Source organism: Bombina bombina, chromosome 2, assembly GCF_027579735.1.
Source record: "Bombina bombina isolate aBomBom1 chromosome 2, aBomBom1.pri, whole genome shotgun sequence".
Taxonomy (NCBI): Eukaryota; Metazoa; Chordata; class Amphibia; order Anura; family Bombinatoridae; genus Bombina; species Bombina bombina.
The window spans coordinates 1,106,980,675-1,106,994,975 of record NC_069500.1 but is presented as its reverse complement, the minus strand read 5'-3'; positions in this window follow the sequence as shown (position 1 = coordinate 1,106,994,975).

Here is a 14,301-nt window from a genome sequence, read left to right as displayed (position 1 = left end):
GGAGCCTCTAACGCTGGTTTTGACGGCTACCGCCAAACTCTAAATCTAGGCGTTAGTGAGCATGACTGAAAACCCTGCATAGAGGGTAGTGCATTCAAAAAGTTGCACTAAGCACAACATAAATACATTGAAAGTTGCAGTTACACTCATATAAACATTATTTGATAAAATTATTCACATAAATATTTTAAAAAGTTATAGGGGTTAAAAGGTATATGGTATACGACAAGGTGTTTGACAGCGAAGGGCTATAATGTATATAGGCATACATATACATACTATACATAGGAATATAAAATATGCGTAACACAATTTAAATTTTGTGCTTTAGGTCTAACGTGGTGTCAGGTTAGTGCACGTAAAGAATTACTCATCTTAAAGCTCATTCTTAAAATATTACATATAAAATACTAAAAAATATTATTAATAATTGTAAAAAGATATTTTAGATATTGTAATATATATATATTATTGAATTATTTAGATTTTTTTTACAACATGTAGAATAAGTGTTATTAATATTATTTAATATTTTAAGAACATGCTTTTGGATTAGTAATTCTTCATCTGCGCAACCCAATACCTCATTAAACCTAGAGTGGAATACATGAATCAAATTACACATATTTTAAATTCTTATGTTCCTTACATACAAATAGAACCAGAAAATACAGGATATTTGAATACAGTGCTAAAAAAAGAGAAAAAATGCTTCTATATGATAAAGGGGCAAGTATTTAGTGTGACCTCCCCTTACACTTGAGCAATGGCAAGAACCTGGCTCTCATAAATCTAAATGGAATTGAACCCTAGCTAATGTCATTGCTAACACCTGTATTTGATCTACTATTTCATGTCAAAATGACTGCTGTGAAAATGGTCTATTACACCAGGTTTGTGCAAGACATGCTTGAGCATTACATACACATGTGTTATGAGTTTAATTCATTTGAAACTTGCTAATAAGAACAACTTTCCATCACATTATTCCATTCCATTCAAAATGTCAAAGATCACAGAATTTGTCAGACATAACATTATACTTTTGCATCAGTAAGGCAACTCTCAGAGGGAAATCAGCAAACAAACTGGATACTCAAGATGTGGTTAAGATGTAGTTAAGAGACCAAAAAAATAAATATGGATGGTCATTAAAACTTTGCTAAAATAACAAATCTAATGGTGGCCTAAGACGTTTGCACAGTACTGTATATATATATATATTAACAAAGACTATAAGAAAAGAAATGGAACATCTTAAGTGCACCATATATAAAGAAAGGGAATCAAGCACTCTATTTGAATAATAAACAGCAGTATTTAATATTCTCTATAATAGAGATAATGTTTCAGATCCAATATAATAAGATACTCAATGTTAAAAAACTACAGCAAAAAACACCAAAATACTAATGAAATCCCCATATTGTGTTAAATATAAAGAAGAAGTCACGTGACTATAGACTTATACCCTGCATGAGGTCGGAGTCATATGTATCAAAATTAGAAACATAGTGTACAGAAAGATATAATTTACACCTCACACTACGTACCGCTCACACTACACCCCAGCTGCACACAGAACCCCTGCAAACACAGGGGCCAATTCTGGGCAGGTATGTTGTAGGGATCTAAGTGTGGCGATATAATGTCAGGTGTTTACACACTCTCCTGGCTTACCAGGCAGTAGTTACCATATGTAGTGAACATAACATATAATAAACAGCATACAAATATTGCGTGATCACAAAAGCACAATTCAGATATTGCAAGCAAGTTCTGTTTTCTGGCAAATCGGTCTGACACAGTTGACCCTCCACTATGCGGTATTGCCAGTCAAGTATGATAAGTTAGTATAATGTATCACTTATCTGTGCAAATAGTTACAGGAACTGTACTACAACTGCGTGATCCTAATGCAAATGCAAATGATCCTGGTGCCGATATTCCGTATGGTAAAAAGACTGCTACCATTAGTTAAGCAAACAGACGCCAACCAGTCTGGCGTACAAGCCAAACGAACTTCCACATGCAGGTGTGTCACGTGATCCTTTAATCCACAGCCAACAATCATTTCACCCCTAACATCATGTGCAAGACGGGGCTTCCTCAGGGCTAATGGATCTGTGCCCTACCAATGGAGCTTATATTTTCAAAAAGCTCCACCCATAATTAGCAAAACTACCTATACAACTAAACAAACATGCATATAGATACACAATGTGAATATAATAAATTACAAAATCCAAAAGTAAAGAACCTAGGTTCTTACAGCGACTGGGAATATTAATACTTTCATGAACAATTCTTATGTATTATTGGCAATTTGTTTTTTCTTTAAATACAAATAATGTCAGTTTACAAATGTTAGAAGATTAAGCGCAAATGAGAACAAAAATAGATAGTCAAGAGAGCACACTAGCTTTCCAAATTCTGCCCTTTCTACACCTGTACACTAAGGTAATCTCTAATTACACACTCAATAGTGAAAATATCAATACAAGCTTTCAAATGAGGAAATTATAAAAAGGACGGGATGGGGCTAAAAAAGCTGGATAAAGTACCACCCCTATTTATAAAGATTAAAATATATATGAAAAATATTCTTAATTATAAACAAATTATATTATAAAAATATTTATTATCTGACATAAAATCAAAAGAATTATATGATGTACAAATAAAATCTTGAAAATCCACTTAAATACAGTGGGGATGTCTCCCCAATTGTAACCAAATTGCCACCTTAATGTCCATTATAGGAATCCGTTTCAAATGTATGTTGGGTTATTCCCGGATAAACAATGTCTCAAATTGTATCAATATTGATAATTAAAAGGCATAGATAAGACTTCAAATACTTTACTAGTAGACATGTGTGATATTAAAAGTGATCCCAGGATAATAGAGGATATCCTTGTATTATAAAACAGCCAAAAAGACCAAGTTCACAAAGCTCCAATATAGGGCACTTTCTCCGCTCTTTATTATGTAGCTTAATCGGTCTAAATCAAAAGTCAGGAGCTGATCTTACCTGCATCCAGCAGGTCCGTTCTTACAGCACAATTTTCGCTCCGCTGACTGCTCAAAACACAAATTGTTACCTTTAGAGTCTTGGCGTATGTACGTGACTACCGTAGTCCAATCTGTGTCTAATGTTACCAGCGTCTGTAGCAGGTCTGTCCTCCCAGCACAGCTGTAATCTTGTGAAAGACTCAGAAGCCTGATAATCACTGTTGTTGTGTACTTGTATATATCCGCTTTGTTTCACAAAAGAAAAGTCCCGCACTTAGCGTGTATCACGCGCGGTTCAGCTAGTAAGGAAAAAGCCCAGAGGAATGGGTGAAACGCATAGAAAAAAACAGCTTATTATCCTATCAAAAGAACAAACCTTTTCTGCTTAATTTCTAAACTAGGTACCTAGCTGAACCGCGCGTGATACACACTAAGTGTGGGACTTTTCTTTTGTGAAACAAAGCGGATATATACAAGTACACAACAACAGTGATTATCAGACTTCTGAGTCTTTCACAAGATTACAGCTGTGCTGGGAGGACAGACTTGCTACAGACACAGGTAAATACCAGACACAGACCACCGGGCTTCTGAGCCTTCTACAAGATCACAACCGAGTTGGAAGGACAGACCTGCAACAGACACAGGTAACATCAGACACAGATTGGACTACGGTAGTCACGTACATACGCCAAGACTCTAAAGGTAACAATTTGTTTTTTGAGCAGTCAGCGGAGCAAAAATTGTGCCGTAAGAACGGACCTGCTGGATGCAGGTAAGATCAGCTCCTGACTTTTGAATTAGACCGATTAAGCTACATAATAAAGAGTGAAGAAAGTGCCCTATATTAGAGCTTTGTGAGCTTGGTCTTTTTTGGCTGTTTTATAATACAAGGATATCCTCTATTATCCTGGGATCACTTTTAATATCACACAGGTCTACTAGTAAAGTATTTGAAGTCTTATCTATGCCTTTTAATTATCAATATTGATACAATTTGAGACATTGTTTATCCGGGAATAACCCAACATACATTTGAAACGGATTCCTATAACGGACATTAAGGTGGCAATTTGGTTACAATTGGGGAGACATCCCCACTGTATTTAAGTGGATTTTCAAGATTTTATTTGTACATCATATAATTCTTTTGATTTTATGTCAGATAATAAATATTTTTATAATATCAACGCAGTGTTTCTAAACATTTGTTTATAATTAAGAATATTTTTCATATATATTTTAATCTTTATAAATAGGTGTGGTACTTTATCCAGCTTTTTTAGCACCATCCCGTCCTTTTTATAATTTCCTCTATGTATTTACTTCCACTATAGGGAAAGTGGTTGTGGGATTGGCTTGGATAAATATTTTAGGCAATTAGCGCTGTATTTTTGTGTATTGTTTTAAAAGCTTTCAAATGAAGCTGGCCATATCTAGTTCCTCAATGAGACCTAGAGGTGAAAGGGTATTTAGAGTGTAGATCCATTTGCATTTTTTCTGAAGGAGACATCTATCATTGGCTCCTCCACGACCATGTAGCAACCCTTTATCAATACCCGTGAATTTTAAGCACCCAGGATTGCTGTTGTGCTTTACTTGGTAGTGCCAAAATACACTGCTTGTCTGAATCTCGCCCTTGATATCATCTCGATGTTCCTTAATACGATCTTTAAAAATTCTCTTAGTTTTACCCACGTAAAACCTTGGACACGAGCATTCAAGCAAGTACACTACCCCTTCTGTGTTGCAATTGAAAAAATGGTTGATTCGAAATTCAGTATCACAATTACCAGAGAATACTTTTGTTCTCTTCATGAACTCGCAGGTCACACACTTACCGCAAGGAAAGTTACCATTAGGTATATGTTTATGTAACCAGTCCCCTTTGGATGGTGTCGATTATCCTTGATATTCACAGCTCTTTTTGCTTTCAAATTTGGATAATTCCCCACTTCAGCTGCCATTTTGTCGTCACTGGTTAACACTGACCAGTGCTTTTGTAAAATAATTTTAATGGTTTGCCAATGACAATTATAGTTAGTTATCAATCGGATGACAGTATCCTTAGTTTTACTCTTGCTATATAGCAAATCATCTCTATTCAATCTCCTTGCATAAGCTTCAGCATGCCTGATATTCCTCTTAGAGTAACCTCGCTCAGCAAATCTATTCTGCATACATTGTGCATGTACATTGAATTTCTCCTTGGATGAATAATTGCGTCTTAGGCGCAAAAACTGTCTTTTGGGTATACCTTTAATCAGATGTGGAGGGTGATGACTAGTAGCAAGTAACAAGCTGTTTGTAGCAGTTGTCTTCCTGAAATTTTCTGTAACTAACAAGTTATTAACATTTCTTATTTTGATGTCGAAAAAATCAATTTCTGACTGACTATGCTGCATAGTTAGATGAACATTCAAATTATTACTATTAAGCTCATCAACAAAAGTTAACAGATTACTATAATCACCCTCCCAGATTAAGAGGATGTCATCCACATATCTTACCCAAAAGTTAACGTGCTGCAGAAAGAGGTTATTTTGATATACCACCTCCATCTCCCATTTTCCTAGATGGAGGTAGGCATAAGTGGGGGCACACATTTCCCCTACAGCTGTCCCTCTTAACTGCTTGAAAATGTTGTTGTCAAACATAAAAACATTGTTGTTCAATATGAATCTCAGCAAGGTAACTACTAAATCTGTATGTTTTTAGAACTTGGACCCTCTACTGGAGAGAAACTCCTCACAAGCTCTTACACCAATCTCATGGGGGATGGAAGAGTACAAACTCTCTACATCAATTGTGACAAGAAAAAAGCTATTATCAACTGTTATGTCATTAATTTTCCTTAGAACATTAGTTGTGTCCAAGACAAATGACGACAAAGTGGATAAAAATGGATGAAGGGCATGATCAACATAATTCCTTATGTGTTCAGACAGACTACCAATGCCAGAGATGATGGGGCGTCCTGGAGGATTTTTTTAAATTTTTGTGTATTTTTGGAATGCAATAGAAAATAGGCATAACTGGATGATCAACCAGTAAATATTGAAATTCTGTAGTAGTTAGAACCCCATCATCTCTGGCATCATTAAGGATCTTGAACAGGCTTAATTTCAAATCCAAAAGTGGATTAAAAGTAAGTCTCTGGTACTGCTCTTTATCTCCTAGCTGCCTTTGCACTTCTTTAAGATACATGCATTCGTCCCATAACACATTTCCCCCCTTGTCCGCAGATTTTATCACCACATTTTATCACCATATATTTAAAATAAAAATAATATTTTCCTGTATGTGAAATTGGAACGTAAAATTTTCATATCTCCTGCTGGGTTAGCACATGAGCGATAAGTGTTAGTTTTTTTTCTTCTGAGCTCTCCATTGAAGTCCATGGGGAGAATAAGTTAATGTGTTTGTGATATCCCAAAGTCCTTTCATTAGCGCATTTCGGGTTTTGCTCATGCGCAAACCTTTTACTTTTAACTTGCAATACGCTTGCTACCTGATGCATGTAAAAAGCTTATTCTAGCAAAATTTACACTCAAGCAAAATGCCTAAAATGCTATTTTTCCTGCTCCACTCAGGGGCATAAATACAGTGGTCTCAGGGTCTTTACTACTGTTGGGTCTGTCCTTTTAGGGGGTTGGTCACAGCTGCTCAAGCAGAATCAAATTTCAGAGCAGCTAGTTTACAGGGCTGCAGTTTTTCTAATCACCACTAGAGGTCGCTAAACTTGTGATGACTGAAAAACAACCGGTGCATGTGTATACATATGTATATATGCATGTATGTATTTGTATGTGTGCGTGTGTTTGTGTGTATATGTGAGTTTGTGTGTAACAGAAGCGACTGGGGTAAATAAAGAGTTCATTTATATAATATATTTTTAAAGTTACATTTTGTTGTACTAGGCATGGACACCAAGCATTATGTGATGGATTTGGACATCCAAATCATATGGGTCTTTCTAATAGTTGGATAAATATTTGTCAATATTTTAAACTATCCATAAAATACTGGAAAGTATTCTTAATGTAGGTATTGTAATACCCTTGAATTTGAATCTGCTTATTGGAGTGTGATATCATTTCTGATCTCATGAACTGCAAGACTGAAACTTTATCCATTGTGTTTGAAAGTACAAAAGTCAAGACAGGAGCAAATTATATATAACATTTCTACAGTGCTGCCTGCGGTATAAGCAAACATGTACAACTGCAGGTATAAAGAATGAATTACACGAAATAAAGGATATACTGACAAATGCACCAAATGTTATACAGGAAAAGGGTGATCCTGATATTAATTTTCCATTATAAATATATATCCCAACATTTATAGCAATTTGACCTGCATCAAATGCATCTAAATTATTTAACAACTATTTTGAAAATGTGTGGAATAGTTCACAAGAATACAAATATATTAGTATATTTATTAAAGGGACACTGAACCCAATTTTTTTCTTTCATGATTCCGATAGAGCATAAAATTGTAAGCAACTTCCTAATTTACTCCTATAATCAAATTTTCTTCATTTTCTTGGTATCTTTATTTGAAATACAAGAATCTAAGTTCAGATGCCGGCCCATTTTTGGTGAACAACCTGGGTTGTTCTTGCTGATTGGTGGATAAATTCATCCACCAATCAAAAAAAGTGCTGTCCAGAGTCTAAACCAAAAAAAAAGCTTAGATGCCTTCTTTTTCAAATAAAGATAGCAAGTGAACGAAGAAAAATTGATAATAGGAGTAAATTAGAAAGTTGCTTAAAATTGCATGCGCTATCTGAATCACGAAAGAAAAAAATTGGGTTCAGTGTCCCTTTAACTATTAACTTGAAAACAAAATAGATGTAAGGAGGGCGCTAGAAAAGCTAAACCATTAAAAGATTACTTTAATTACACATTCAAGATTATGAACCAGTGGGTCCTACTAGCCGTGAGTAATGGTCTGAAGAACCATCTGAGGACGATAAACGTTAGCGGTCTGGCAGACAGTATAACAGGAACATAAGGTATTCGCAGCAGTGTTAAAAGCTGGATATATCCTCCACTTCTGGTTATAATATTAACTATAAACATTGAGATTGTGTTTAAAACAAAAGATGGTCTTATTCAATCAAGAACAAGTCCGTAATTTTTTTTATCATTTGCACTTTATTTCATAAAGGGACACAGTTTTAAATTGAAGTCTTTTAACCAGAAGGTTTCTGGTGGTTGTAACTTTTTCTTTTAAGGGAGGCGTCCCTAATTATCATTGCATTTTGATTAAATTGTAAGAATTTTAAAACTACAGTTTCACATTGATTATTGTCTATATGTGATCTTGAATGAGTGTAATTATCAGTTAACTTTTAGTGGTTTTGCTTTTTAGTGCCCTACTTACAACTATTTTGTTTTCAAGTTATTGTGATAGCCTAGTGGGGGGGCTATTTTTAGAAATGGTTTTCACTAACCCTAGCGCACACCTTATCCTTTGACTGTTATTAAAGCGACAGTAAACACCAAAAATGTTATTGTTTAGAATAATAGATAATCTATTTATTTACCATTCCCCAATTTTGGATAACCAACACTGTTATATTAATATACTTTTTACCTTTGTGATTACCTTTTATCTAAGCTTCTGCAGACTGCCTCCTTATCTCAGTTCTTTTGACAGACTTGTATTTCAGGCAAATAATACGGACTCTTAAATAACTTCATGGGTGTGAGCACAATGTTATCTATATGGTACACACAAACTAACACCCTCTAGCTGTGAATAACTGTCAAATTAATTCAGATAAGAGGTGGCCTTCAAGGGTTTATAAATTAGCATATGAGTCTACCTACGTTTAGCTTTCAACTAAAAATACAGAGAGAACAAAGCAAATTTGATGATAAAAGTAAATTGGAAAGATATTTAAAATGAAATGCCTTATCTGAGTCATGACACTTTAATTAGGACTTTACTGTCCCTTTAACGATTAACCCCACATCCTAGTCTGTGGCTTGTATGACTCTTTTTTTCTATTTTATGTGTTATTTTATTTAGTCTCTTGTGTTTGTATTTGCTTTTGTTTTGTGATTTATTTATTTTCTGTTCTGTTTTATCTATCTCTGTTTTTATTCACAGTACCCATACTCACCTACCCAGCACTACAGACTTTGGTGGCACTTTACAAATAAATTACAAATATAGTTTTGTGATTATTGTGAGTCTTCTATGCTTTATTTATTCAATTATTTATTTTATGCTTATTCATTTTTAATCTGTTTTAGCTTTGGTAAATAAATTTAACATGTTTGGTACTGGTTATTTTTGTATATTTTTTATATATTTCTAGTGTTTTTGTTTTATTAGGTGGAAAGCATACAAAACCTTTGTATAAAATACTTTGCGCTTTGATTTCACCTTACTGCCTATTCATGTGTGTTAATATTGCAAGCTCCAACTTGTTGAATTTATAGAGAAAGGGTTAAAATCTAACAGCACAGTTAAACTTGCACATCAGAAGCTACAGGGAGTAAAGGTCAGCTCAGAAAAAGTCTACATTTGAGAGAGGGAAACACGTTAGGCATCTGAGCGTTTCTGGGGAACATATTGGAAATAATAGACCAGATGTTTGCATGATGACATCATCAGTAACAGTCAATATAGCAGCAACCTAAGAGGCATTAAGAGAGTATACGTTTGTTAATGTATTAGCCTGCAACCTCAGTTTTCTAAGCTAAATATAGTTGGGTGATAAATAGTGGACTCGCTTATTTGCTCACTTACTCGTGTGAATGAACAGCAGAAATTAGTTTAAATAAAAATAAACTTTATCAAAGAAACGTTTGCATGGTTCCACAGTTCTTCTATTTCCCTTAATGATACTTGATCAGTTGTATGAAAACCTGGAAACATTTTTTTAGACCAGTCTTATTTTAGATAATATTGTAGAGCTATCACCTTACTTCTGGTTGTTGTATTAAACTAAATAATTCAGTTCACTGCCTCAACAAACTAATGAAGTAATACACCAATCATGAATCCATTTATTCATTCAGTTTCCACTTTCTGTTAACGAAACTAAATGGACCAAATAACAAATTTTTGTATCAGTTCATTTAGTCAGAAATGTAATTTCTTTAGTTAATGGACAATTTTTGAGGAAAATTTGTTCAAATTCATTATTAAATTCACAAATAAAGAACAAAAAATATTTTTTGCACGTCTATTATTTAGCCAATAAACAGCAAGGTAGACCTGATATTAATATTCTTTCTTTTACATGCTTGGAAGCAGGAATACGCTGTTGGACACGTGGTATGCCATTAGTTAAACTGCCCAAGTTATCTAAACAATATTTTGTGTTAAACTTTATATGTATATATATATATATATATATATATATATATATATATATATAGACATAAATAAATGTTTTTTGAGTGATTTGCCCAAGTCTTTATGGCTTTCATGCACTGAACTATGAGCATTTTTTTTGTCTTATTTTTTTTGCACTACACTAAATCAATTAATATAACAGAATTAGCAATTTAACTTTACCAAGTCAAAATCCTAGATATATATAAAAAATTTTAGTATGTATTTTTTTAAATCTGATAAACTATGTTGCCTAATGCCTAACCATTATAGGAGAAAAGTAAAAGTCCCAAACAATCAAAATTAATTTTATATTGTTGTCCTCAGAGATTGAAAGTAAAGGTAAACAGTAGTTTATATGTGTTCATAGTAATACCAAATATAATAGTAAATTAATATTACATTGATTTATAACTAGATAATAAAAATTACACTCAATTTGTAATTTAAAATAATGAGACATTTTTCTTTCATAATCTGCATGTTTTTTTAGCAGAAAATGTGTGCAGGTTTAGTATAAGACTGTAAAGTATTCCAGTATTGCAAGTCATAAAGACAGCTTTCCTATTTAATGTGTATTATTTTCTGTAACTATTTGTTTTAAATGTTATACATTTCTCAAGAGATCCATGAAACTCCAGTACTTCCCTTAAATTTGCTGTCTGTTTGTGCTTTTAAAAATGTTTATAGGGCAGAAGCAAAAACTAAAACATCCAACATAGGAATAAGATCAAAAAAGCAAATGAAGAAACATTACATGTGAAGGTATCACAAATTGACTGGCCAAGTCAAAAAATTTGAGTTCTGTGCAGCTTATCACAATGTAGTAATTTGGGAAGGGTTTTTCTGAAAAGGTGTGTATAATATATGTGTACTGCATCTATCTATCTATATCTATATATATCTATATATATATATATATATATATATATATATATATATATATATATGTGTGTGTGTGTGTGTGTGTGTCTTTGTGTATATATATATATATATATATATATATATATATATATATATATATATATATATATGTGTGTGTGCAAAGAGATAAATTTATGATAACGGCGCAAAAACAGGTGATGCTAATAAAAATCCTTATTGGATGAACAAAAAAAAAAAAAAAGTTGTATAGATAGCTCACTATGCTGCCCCAAAATTACTCATTAGGGAAGTGGGATCCCCAAACCCCACAGACCTAATAGAGAACAGGAAATATAGAACCAAGAGAGGGTAAAATATAAGGGCGCTTAGTATAAAGAGCTAGTTGTGCGTATCTATAGTAAGAAACTGTAATAATTCAAAAGGTCACAATATAGGACCGCTGGATAGTATATAAGGGATGGAAAAAAAAAATAGTTAAAAAAACAAATACATATATAAAGCTCTCACGGTATATAGATGGAGGTATTACAAGTATCAAATATCAAAAGCTAGCTATAGCATAGATACACTGGTCTAGCAGATGGTGCTATTTATGCTAAAACACCACAGGTGACAGAAGTAGTTCACAGTACATACAATCAATACACGCAATTACAAAAGTGAATCCACAGAATATACATGCAAATAGAGTCCATAAGTGATATTTTGTACAGAGAAGGGAAGGGTGGAAATCCCAAAGTGGCGGATCACACTATCCCCTCAGGGGGTTCTACTTACTCTCCTTAACCTCAATCTGTACGAGGTAAGTGTCGTGTAGGGTAAGTAGAGTGTCCTTCCTTGTAGTGGCAAGTATCCTTTGGCTTGTTGCTTGTCTCCCAGAACTTTCACTCACATAGCCATCCCTGAAATTCAGATTTTGTGCAGTAGATGTCCTTACACTTTCTGTTTAAACCTCTTGAATTTGGGTAAAAAAAAATGTGCTTCATATATATATATATGTGTGTGTGTCTTTGTGTTTATATATATATATATATATATATATATATATATATATATATATATGTGTGTGTGTGTGTGTGTGTCTTTGTGTGGGTATATATATATATGTGTGTGTGTGTGTCTTTGTGTATATATATATATATATATATATATGTGTGTGTGTGTGTGTCTTTGTGTGTGTATATATATATATATATATATATATGTGTGTGTGTGTGTCTTTGTGTGTATATATATATATATGTGTGTGTGTGTGTCTTTGTGTGTGTATATATATATATGTGTGTGTGTGTGTGTCTTTGTGTATATATATATATATATGTGTGTGTGTGTGTGTCTTTGTGTGTGTATATATATATATATATATATATATATATATATGTGTGTGTATGTGTGTCTTTGTGTGTATATATATATATATATGTGTGTGTGTGTGTCTTTGTGTGTATATATGTGTGTATATATATATATATATATATATAGTATCTCACAAAAGTGAGTACACCCCTCACATTTTTGTAAATATTTTATTGTATCTTTTCATGTGACAACACTGAAAAAATGACACTTTGCTACAATGTAAAGTAGTGAGTGTACAGCCGGTATAACAGTGTAAATTTGCTGTCCCCTCAAAATAACTCAACACACAGCCATTAATCTAAAAGACTTTAGTAATAGATTGAAGTTGCTTATACTTTTTGGTTACTAACTGGAGTCGTAGGGTTATTATCTACCATTATGACCATACAAATTTATGTGGAAGGACTAACACACCAGCACACTGAACTGGCAGAGTACACCAATACGGTACAAGCATATGGGAAACACTTGACTACTCTGATATTACCCTATTTACTGTTGCCATTTATCAAGAGGAATTAGCAACAAAATATTACAAGTTAATTTGCAACATAAATGAGAGAGTGCCCCCTCATAAATATAAAATATTTATTCTGAACAAATTAAGGTGATATCTAAATTGCTATACAGTGCATTTACTAAAATTTAACCATGGGTGCTACTCAGTACACAGCGATTCACACAGTGCTTTAGTCTGTAACTGACCGATACAATAGTAACTTCTAGTGACATTTATTAGAGCAAGTGTATAAATAACTCCCTTTATACACAATTATACTGCTCTTGATACCATTGCACAACACAGCAGCTTCATATTTTCACAATAGTAACACTGGTCATTTGACCATTGTTTGGCTCCTGAGTGTGATTTTAACTTTGTATTTTCCTATTTTAATGTGTGTTTATTTACATCAATAAAAGTTATGTTTTAAACTTCTGAGCTGAAACTGTTCATCCAATAAGTCCAGTTACTCCTCTTGTTGTTTATCATATGTCAAGAATGTTTTTTGTAAGCTGATAATGCATTAACCCCTTGAGTGCTACATATGTAGTCTGGTTTCAAGTGTAGGCTTCTCCACCTCTCTTGTCTGTGGATACACAGCCATTAATGTCTAAACCTTTGGATACTAAAGTGAGTACACCCCCTAAGTGGTAATGTCCAAATTGCCCATTTTCCCTCTCCGGTGTCATGTGACTCATTAGTTTTACAAGGTCTCAGGTGTGAATGGGCAACAGATGTGTTAAATTTGGTGTTATCGCTCTCACACACTCTCATACTGGTCACTGGAAGTTCAACATGGCACCTCATGGCAAAGAACTCTCTGAAAAAAAGAATTGTTGCTCTACATAATGATGGCCTAGGCTATAAGAAGATTGTCAAGACCCTGAAACTGAGCTGCAGCACGGTGGACAAGACCATACAGCGGTTTCACAGGACAGGTTCCACTCAGAACAGGCCTTGCCATGGTGGACCAAAGAAATTGAGTGCATGTGTTCAGCTTCATATCCACAGGTTGTCTTTGGGAAATATATGTATGATTGCTGCCAGTATTGCTGCAGAGGTTGAAGGGTGGGGGACAGCCTGTCAGTGCTCAGACCATACGCCCCACACTGCATCAAATTAGTCTGCATGGCTGTCGTCCCAGAAGGAAGCCTCTTCTAAAGATGATGCACAAGAAA